Below are 8828 nucleotides of genomic sequence, written 5' to 3' on the forward strand. Positions count from 1 at the left end.
CCACTGTCCACCAGTGTAATGCTAGGTGTTTTAGGTCCAGCTTCCCGTCCCGTAAATGCCTAGTGTGTAGCAGGGCTCTCCTTCTAGACTGGAGCTTAGACAAATAACAGAGAGGTAGGACACAAAAACTCAAGGCAACAACCTTACACGTGTATTACTAAGTTGGTCAGGGGAACGAGTAGATATCGCTGATACAGATACACTGGGCAATTACAACTCTTATGTCTAGATATGGGTTATCAGTATCATGCAGGATACTGCTCGGGTCACAGTGAATAGCACTTGAGGCAGTGTTATTAATTATGGGAAGTCCGGGTTTCCTATATTCGGGGAGTTACTAAAGTTATTCCTTGCTGGTAAGTGTTTCATTGGCACTGGGGTCTGAATATGGTCTTAGTATCAGGAGGTATTTTCTTGTGGTAGCATATTCACTCTGATAGACTCGACTCTCACTGGGTGGCCGTATTTGTGGTTACACTGTCACTGTTACTCACTCCACCACTTTGGTATTATCACTGACTTCTATTAGAGGGTTAGTTCACTGTTCTGCCTTTATATCACTAGGTCACAGACACTGTACTATCACTGTCACTCCTTTCGGGTCCGGGCGTCGTGACAGTCAGTTACAAGGGTGGTGGGGTGTCACAGCTCCACTACTGATGGGGCTGGGTTCCGCCGGGGGCCTCTATATCCAGAGGCCACGGGATCATGCGTAGGGGCGTCCGTTCTCGTCCAGGGCTGTGGGTGGCGAAGGGTCCCGCACTCTTGGAGCTGGGGACTGGAGTACAGCCCTCAGGGCTGGGGCCGAATAACTGCCTGAACCTTTCGTTCAGGCTCCTGATGGAGAACGAAGATCTCTGACATTGAGGTGTGGGGAGTTCCCACCCAGGAGTCCTGGAGGCAGTCTGGGGTTCCTCAGGCATGCGATCCCCAGGGCTTGGCGGCGCCATCAGAAAGGGACTGCGGCACCGGTCTCCGTCGGGGTCCGACAAGTGGGTCTCCTCCAGATCCGGTTGTAGGGAGAAGAGGCCAGGGGAGACCAAGGAGCCTCTCCAGTACTCCTCTAGGCCTGAGACTCCCTCTGGGTCGTGGGTCGTGGAACAGGCGTCAGCTTCAGACGGAGGAGCGGCTAAAGGCCATCTCCTGCTGTAGGGCCCGGCTACTGGCTGTGGCCACCTGGGGGCGCGGCTACCGGCCGTTGCCAAGGCCTGGCTACTGGCAGTGGCCTGGGGGAGTGAGCAGCTACCAGCAGACCAAAAGGCACCTTCAGAGTGGCTACAGGCCATCTCCTGACGAAGGCGGGAGTGGCTACAGGCCGTCTCCTGGTTCCCCTCAGAGCAGCTACAGGCCATCTCCTTCAGGAGGGTTGAGCAGCTACAGGCCGTCTCAGGGAAGACACCTTCGGAGCAGCTACAGGCCGTCTCCTGACGAAGGCGGGAGTGGCTACAGGCCATCTCCTTCAGGAAGTTTGAGCAGCTACAGGCCGTCTCAGGAAGGACACCTTCGGAGTGGCTACAGGCCGTCTCCGTATTACCCTCAGAGCGGCTACAGGCCATCTCCTTATTACCCTCAGAGCGGCTACAGGCCATCTCCTTATTGAGAGGTGAGCAGCTACAGGCCATCTCAAGAAAGACACCTTCAGAGTGGCTACAGGGCATTTCCTGATGAAGGCAGGAGCGGCTACAGGCCGTCTCCTTATTGCCCTCAGAGCGGTTACAGGCCGTCTCCTTAGCAAGGGGTGAGCGGCTATTCTGTCTCAGGGGTGCTGGCAGGAGCTGGAGAAACAGTTCCACCCCAAAGCTGGTTGGGGAAGGCTCGTCCGGAAGGTAGTCTAGTATTCCTGTTATGGTTGTGGCGGGCGAGTTCTGGGTCATAGGGGTGCACGGCACGGGCTGACTTGTGCCGTTGTTGCTCCGAGTCCCGACACACCGTCATTGCTCCTCTGTGGGCTCCTTGTGGGGGTGTCTGGGAGCTTTTGGGGGTACTATACTGCATTTTACGGCTGTTCTTCAATATTCACTTACTTTGGTCTTTTCTGGCCTCACTGTGTTCACTGTGAACTCACATCTATACTCTTAGTGCCGATCCCACTGTTTACTATGAATTCACTGTCTTTTCGTGCACACTTGGTTTCACTCACTGGGGGAAGGGAAGGTCCAGGGCTCACAACTCTCGGCCCGGGGTGGGTGAAGGCCCTGCGGGAGTCCCTTTGTCCCGCGGCCACGGGACCACTCTCAGGGGTGCCGTCTCTGTTCTGGAGCTCGGACTGTGTGTGGCGAAAGGCCCCTCACTGTTGGGGCTGGGGACTGGGGTCTGGCCCTCGGGAATGGGGCCAAACAAGCATTGGAGGCACTCACTCAAGTGCCTGGTGAAGGACGGGCGTTGCCTTCATTGGGGTGGGGAGTGGGCCCGGCTGGGGGTCCAGGGGATGTCCTCAGAGGGGCACCAGCTGCAGTCTTCTGCTGGGGGCTCCGCCGTCAGGGCTGGGCTGCGGTGTCGCTCTCGGCCGGAGTCTGTCAGGCTGGCGTCCTCCTCCTCCTGATGTAGGGAGAATAACCCCGGGGACAGTACAGGGCCACTCCACCAATCCTCCAAGTAGTGGTCTTCCTCCTGGAGGTTGCCTTGGTCTGGGTGGACAGGTGGGTAACCTGTGCTCCTGCCAGAGGGCAGGACTGAGCACAGCTCACCATTTCGTTGTGGAGTCACAGGGGGCAAGAGACTTTGGTGACTTTGCCCGGCATGGGTACAGGCTGTCACTAGGTTCCCTTGGGCAACAGACGGAGGGCGGCTACAGGCCGTCCCTTCGCTGTCAGCACGGCTACAGGCCATCGCCGGGGCCCGACTGCCTAACGGGCACTCAGGCAAGGTGTGGCTATAGGTCTTTGCCTGCCTGCCGGTGCGGCTATTGGCCATCACCAAGGTCCTGCAAGGAGGGCACTGTGCAGGAGAGGAGTAGCTCCAGGCCAGCTCCTCCCTACGGGCGCGGCTATAGGCTGTCGCCGGTGGCGTGCCCTCCGAGGCAACTACAGAAGGAGAGGGGACGTACCTGTCTCTCCCCATCGCGGCTATAGGCTGTCGCTGGTTTCTGTAGGGGGTGTGAGCAGCACTTGGCAGAGCGGCTATAGGCTGTTTCCTAATTGACGGTCCGGGTATAGGCCGTGGCCCTTTCTTTTTGTGAGCGGCTATAGACAGCCTCTTTATTAACTGAGTGGCTATCGGCTGTCCCAGGTGCCCAACTATAGACCGTGGCTGGGGTGTTGCTCGGAACTGCTAGGCCAGTTCCACCCCGATCCTGTCGGTGGTCAGCTTACCCGGAGGGTAGTGCACTTTGATTAAGGTGGTGGTGGCGGGCAAGTTCCGGGGAATAGGGGCGCGTGGCCCGGGTGATCTTTTGGCCCTGTTGCCTGGGCGCAATCCATGCGCCGTCCAGCCCTCCGTGTCTTCCTCCTGGGGGTGTGGTGGCAGCTTGTGTTGTTATCGTTGGCATTTTAATTTCTTACCTGTGAAATGTAACGCCATCTCTCCTCGATGCATTCCTGTGCTCATTTTTGTATCCATAAGCTGTACAGTGGACCGTGGTACTATATTTTCTGGAATCATCAGGTGCTTTCAAAAACCCAAAGAGCAGCTCAGTAGAAAAATGCAGTCATCAGGCGTGGTGTAACATGGCTGCCACTACACCAGCACCGCCCTGGATGCAGCTACATAAACTATACTGTGCTACCCATGACAAAGCCTCTCCATACTATAACGCCCAGTGAGATTACCATGATGGCGATGACGAATGCGGGTGTTTTAATATGGCGGCCGCAAGTCACACGCTCGCTTGGGAGGTAGCCCTCCATGTTATACAGATGAGTGATGTGTACACAGCACTGAGCTCTGTAACAGAGTGGCTATATCATGGCTAACACAGCGTAACTGATGTAGCCACCGCCAGGGAGCACTGGTGTAGCGGCAGCCATGCTACACCTCGCCTGATGCCTACGGTTTTTGAACCAAGGTGTTCGTTGGATTTTTAACCCTTACACCGCAGGCTTGTTTTTCAATGTTTTGCATGTCCCGCGGGCATATTTGGGCTCCGACAGACTCTGAAAAAATATTTGCCAAAAATCAGTTATTAGTCCTAGAATATTAAAATTACATACGCATATGGCACATACCTTCAGCTTTCTCCTGGGATGTTTGTTGAACCTTCGTCGATTACTGTAGGACTTGTGGAGACCTCTGAAATTGGGTAACGAAGTTTCCACTTTACACTTTCCGACAACCCATAATATGATTACCACAGCCAGATATTATCACTAGAAACACTATTCTATGATTATCAAGTAGTTTGGGATCCATACTCCAAAAAAAAGCCACTGTGAAAACAATGAAAATTACGAGTGCGTGTGACCTTCCCACTTGCGCTATTATAGTTCGCTGTTGGTATTCTGTCATTTATTATTCATAAAACCCCTCACACTTTATATTTCTGTTACTATATAACACTTATATATATCTGCAGTCTTTATCCATAAGTTTCCTTCAGTAGTATTAGTTTATTGTCACTGAAGTCATTCAATTTTTCATCCAGTAAAATACGTAGAGAGCCACGGATTCACTTTCACTGTTATAACCTCAAGTATTTGTACTCATATTCTTATATTACTAATTACTTACATTTCTATTTACATTTTCTATTGTATTTTCAATATTTACACTTCTATTTCACTTACACTATGTTATTCACTGTCACTTGCAGTAACATAAAACTATATTACACTGTTCAATCATATATACTGTAGATCCATTGCTTTCACTTGCTATTTACACATTATTTTCCTTTCCCACTTGCACTTTTAGAACTGCTTCTGGCTGTGGTAATCAAAGAAGCAGGTAACACAGAGGGGAACCTGGCACTCAGCGCACTGCCAAGAGGTGCGTTTGTGCTCAGGTGTGCGTCGGGTGGTATGTGCACACACCTGGCACCTGCGGATCGCAGCCTTCCTCTTGGTTGTGGCAGGCATTTGCACCAGTCTGTGCCGATCCATGTACGCCCTCTGCTCAAGTCTGTCGGAAAGTGTTACTGCATGGTGCCTTGGAGTTGCTGCTGTCACCCTACCATATCTTTCAAGCAGCTGCTGAACACAAGTCCTGGCAAACAACCTCAGGGAGAAGGACTTGGGTGGCTTGACCTTCATCTTGTACAGGATGAAGGCTTTCAGCATCGTCATGTCTATGAGATGCAGAAAAACTTTCCTGTACCACCTAGTATTCTTCCTGAGGCAGTCGATCTCTCCAATCATCATGTTGGACTTGTCCACCAGCCGCATGTTGATATTGTGGTCTAAGACAGCATCAGGTTTCCTCACAGGTTCGCCTGTCCTACGGTCGACCTTCCCACTGTCTGTCATTTACCCCTTGTGTACGGTGGTGAGTAGGTGCATGACCCTCTTGTCATGCCACCGTATTGCCAGCATCTTCTCAGACTTGCTAGGTGCACGTCTCCTCGCTGCGAGGTTCCTGCCTCTGGGAATTTAGGGAAGTGGGCACGATTACTCTTGACAGTGCTGCAGGAGCCGATGTCGTGCTCTGAAAGGTATTTGGGAAGTTTCGGTGCTGTATAATAGTTGTCTGTATACAGCACATGATTCCCACCAAAATACCTTTCAAGGAGCACTTTCACTACACAGACTGAGAAGCCAAGGGGGTGTGTTTTATCAAGATCGACAGTGCTGGCTGAATAAATGACGAAGTCAAGGATGTACCCCGTCTTACAGTCTCACAGTACAAAGAACTTGCTTCCAAAGCGATGGCGTTTGCTTGGAATGTACTGCACAAACCTAAGACGTCCTCTGAACAAAACCAAGGATTCGTCAATGAGAACCTTCTGAAAGGGGTGGAAGAATGTCATAAACTTATCCTTCATTCTGCTCAGAATCTCCCGGCTCTTCCAGAGTGGGTCGGTTTGGGAACGTACATCGTTGTCGGCAAAGTGCAGGTTTCCCATGATGTTCCGGAAGCGATCTCTGGCCATGTACTTATTGAAGGTGGGTGAAGGTAGTAAGAGGTCCATGGACCAGTATTCTTCCAACTAATGCTTCTTTGAGTGTGGCATGAGAAGCATGAAGGCGAAGAACACATACAGCTCCTAAACTCCCAGTATGGACCACTGTTGCATCTTGGCTGCACCTGTACCACTTGCAGCACATTGTGATTCATACCTGTTGGTCTCATCACATATGTGCTGCATGACTTCGTCATCGAGGAAGGCCAAAAGGAAGTCCACACACTCAGCATCATCATCAAGAGTGAAGGCAGGCTGTATTCCTGAGGAACTCTCGTCAAAATGGAGATGTTCAGGGACAAAATCGGACCCTTCCGTCCATGCGAAGGCGTCCAAGATTCCCTGTTGTGGCGGTGTAGGGTGGGTGAGGGTGGAGGGTGGCTGTGAGGCAGATTTATCTGGTTCAAGGTCACTCGCACTGACCCTGGGTTGCCGTACAGCACTAGCAGCCCTTACTCTACTAGCAACTCTACTTTTACGGGTCAGGGATTTACCTCTTCCTCTACGGCCTGCCTTCACTGTTGATGCTGGTGGTGACTCCGACGACGAAGACTCCAGAGAAAATTCAGCAGAAGAGGAAGAAATGAGTGAAGTGGGGCTTGGGGAACAGGGAGGTGAATCACCTCGGGACTCATGGCAGGCTGGGTCATGCAGGGCCATTGTTCCAGGGCTAACCCGCCGCCTTTTCATTCCCTTCCGAAATTCCTTCCCTTGCTGCACTAACGGCTCCTTTCCCTTGGAGCTAGGGATAACTTGGGACACTGAAGCACTCGTACTAGTAGTTTCTGGCACGATGTCCTCATCCGGCTCATCACACGAATCCCCCGAAGGGACATAGTCACTATCCATCATTATCATTGATAATTCGGCTAGTTCACGTTCCACTGCAGAGTCACTTAGTCCTTTCCTGCTTCCCCCACGAGTTTTTCTGGGTGTAGAGGTCACGGGGTCCTTTGCAATGGGTAGAGAAGCGGCAGAAATGGCGGGGCGCAAGTGCGACATGCTTTGACCACAGAGGAGGACAAGGAACTAAATGGTGCGGCTTATCTGAGAAGGCAAGGGTTGACAGTGACAATGGGGCTGACAGCTGCTAACTTACATGCTAAGAAATTATTGATAGAAAATCTCGGCAATACATAAAGAAATAGGTAGTTCCAGGTGAATGTAAACGTCACTTAGTCTTCTCCCTTCCTTTCTGATATATATTTTTATTACAGAAATAGATTACAAGGCATAATTCAAAGGGGAAATTACCGTGGGAATTTAGCGAATGAATGCATGTGAGGTGTTGTCAGGTGATAATTAGCCAATTCCTGGTGTATACCACTATCACTTACCTTATTTTTTTTGGTATACGACGTTGAGTACACCGCTTCCCGTCTGATCAGCAAAGTTAAGCAATGTTGGGTCTGGTTAGTACTTGGATGGGTGACCGCTTGGGAACACCAGATGCTGTTGGCATCCCTACGTGTCAAGTGGGGTTGGTGGAGGATTAGTGCCCCTCCCTGTAAAACAACTAACTCTAAGCCCTTGGCCACCTCGTTCGGGATACATGGCGTCTGGCAATGGATGGATGGGATATATTATTTTGTATAAGTATAGGGCATAGGGCTTATTTCAATGAATGAAATCTGTGGAAAAATCCGGGGGAGATTTGCTTAGCGCAGCGCGGCAGGGCAGGCGATAGGAAAGGAGGTGAGGTAGGGAGGGGTGAGAGAGTACTGGAGGGGAGGTAGGGAGGGGAGTCAAGAACGGGGGAAAATGGCTAAATCGTCAACAATGGATGGGAGTACAGATGAGATTGGGAGTGTGGACTATTGGTGGACAGTAGCAGTACATGCTAAAAAATGATTAGTAGGAAATCTCGAAAATACAGAAAAAAGTAGGTAGTTCCAGGTGAATGTAAATGTCACTTTGGCTTCTCCCTTCCTTTCTTATATAAAATTTTTTTTACGAGAATAGATTATACGGCATATTTCAAAGGGGAAATTTCCGTGGGAAATTAGCGAACGAGTGCACGTGAGGTGTTGTCAGGTGATAATTAGCCAAATCAAGGTGTATAGCACTATCACTTACCTTGTTTCTTTTTGGTATATATTATTTTGTATAAGAATAGGGCATAGGGCTTATTTCAATGGATGAAATCAGTGGATAATTCCGGGGGAAATTTGCTTTAGCGCAGCGTGGCCGGGGAGGTGAGAGGACAGGGTAATGGAGGGGAGGTAGGGAGGGGAGTCAGGAACGGGGAAAAATGGCTGAATTGTCAACAATGGATGGGAGTACAGATGAAATTTGGAGTGCTGACTAGTGTTGGACATTGGCAGTAATGACAGATGATACAACCCACCACTTGTAAGCCCGGGATAATTCAAAATAACACAGAATCACAAAAGTGACGCCCTGTGGTATGATCCATTGCACCTGAGCGTCATGAAAGTGACACCCCGTGGTTAAGGGGTTAAAAACAGCTGATGATTCCATAATATAGAGTGCCACGGTCAGGTGTGTTGCTTCTGGATGCAAAGGATGCGGGAATTCATCAGAGAGAGATGGCATTACATTTCACAGGTAAGAAATATATCTTGTTGCTAAATGTTATGCAGCGTATTCTAGGTTCTGACTTCTCGGTCCTAGGTATGGTGCAATGTGGGGTTCTTTGTTCGAGACCGGGTCAGGGTCAGCCAGGAAGGGAAAAACACAAACACCTTGGGTCCAAGAGTACACTTATATATTTACTAAAAATACACACATACACTATTCCATGATCAAAGCTGGG

General features: G+C 50.4%; 1 pseudogene; it reads left to right on the forward strand.

Moving 5' to 3' along the window:
* The first annotated feature begins 7394 nt into the window (after window positions 1–7394).
* Window positions 7395–7513, forward strand: LOC145416588 (5S ribosomal RNA; annotated as a pseudogene).
* Window positions 7514–8828: the final 1315 nt, after the last annotated feature.

The sequence above is a fragment of the Coenobita brevimanus genome, chromosome 106 (assembly GCF_032717465.1).
Source record: "Coenobita brevimanus isolate Jiangsu-jjx chromosome 106, ASM3271746v2, whole genome shotgun sequence".
Classification (NCBI taxonomy): Eukaryota; Metazoa; Arthropoda; class Malacostraca; order Decapoda; family Coenobitidae; genus Coenobita; species Coenobita brevimanus.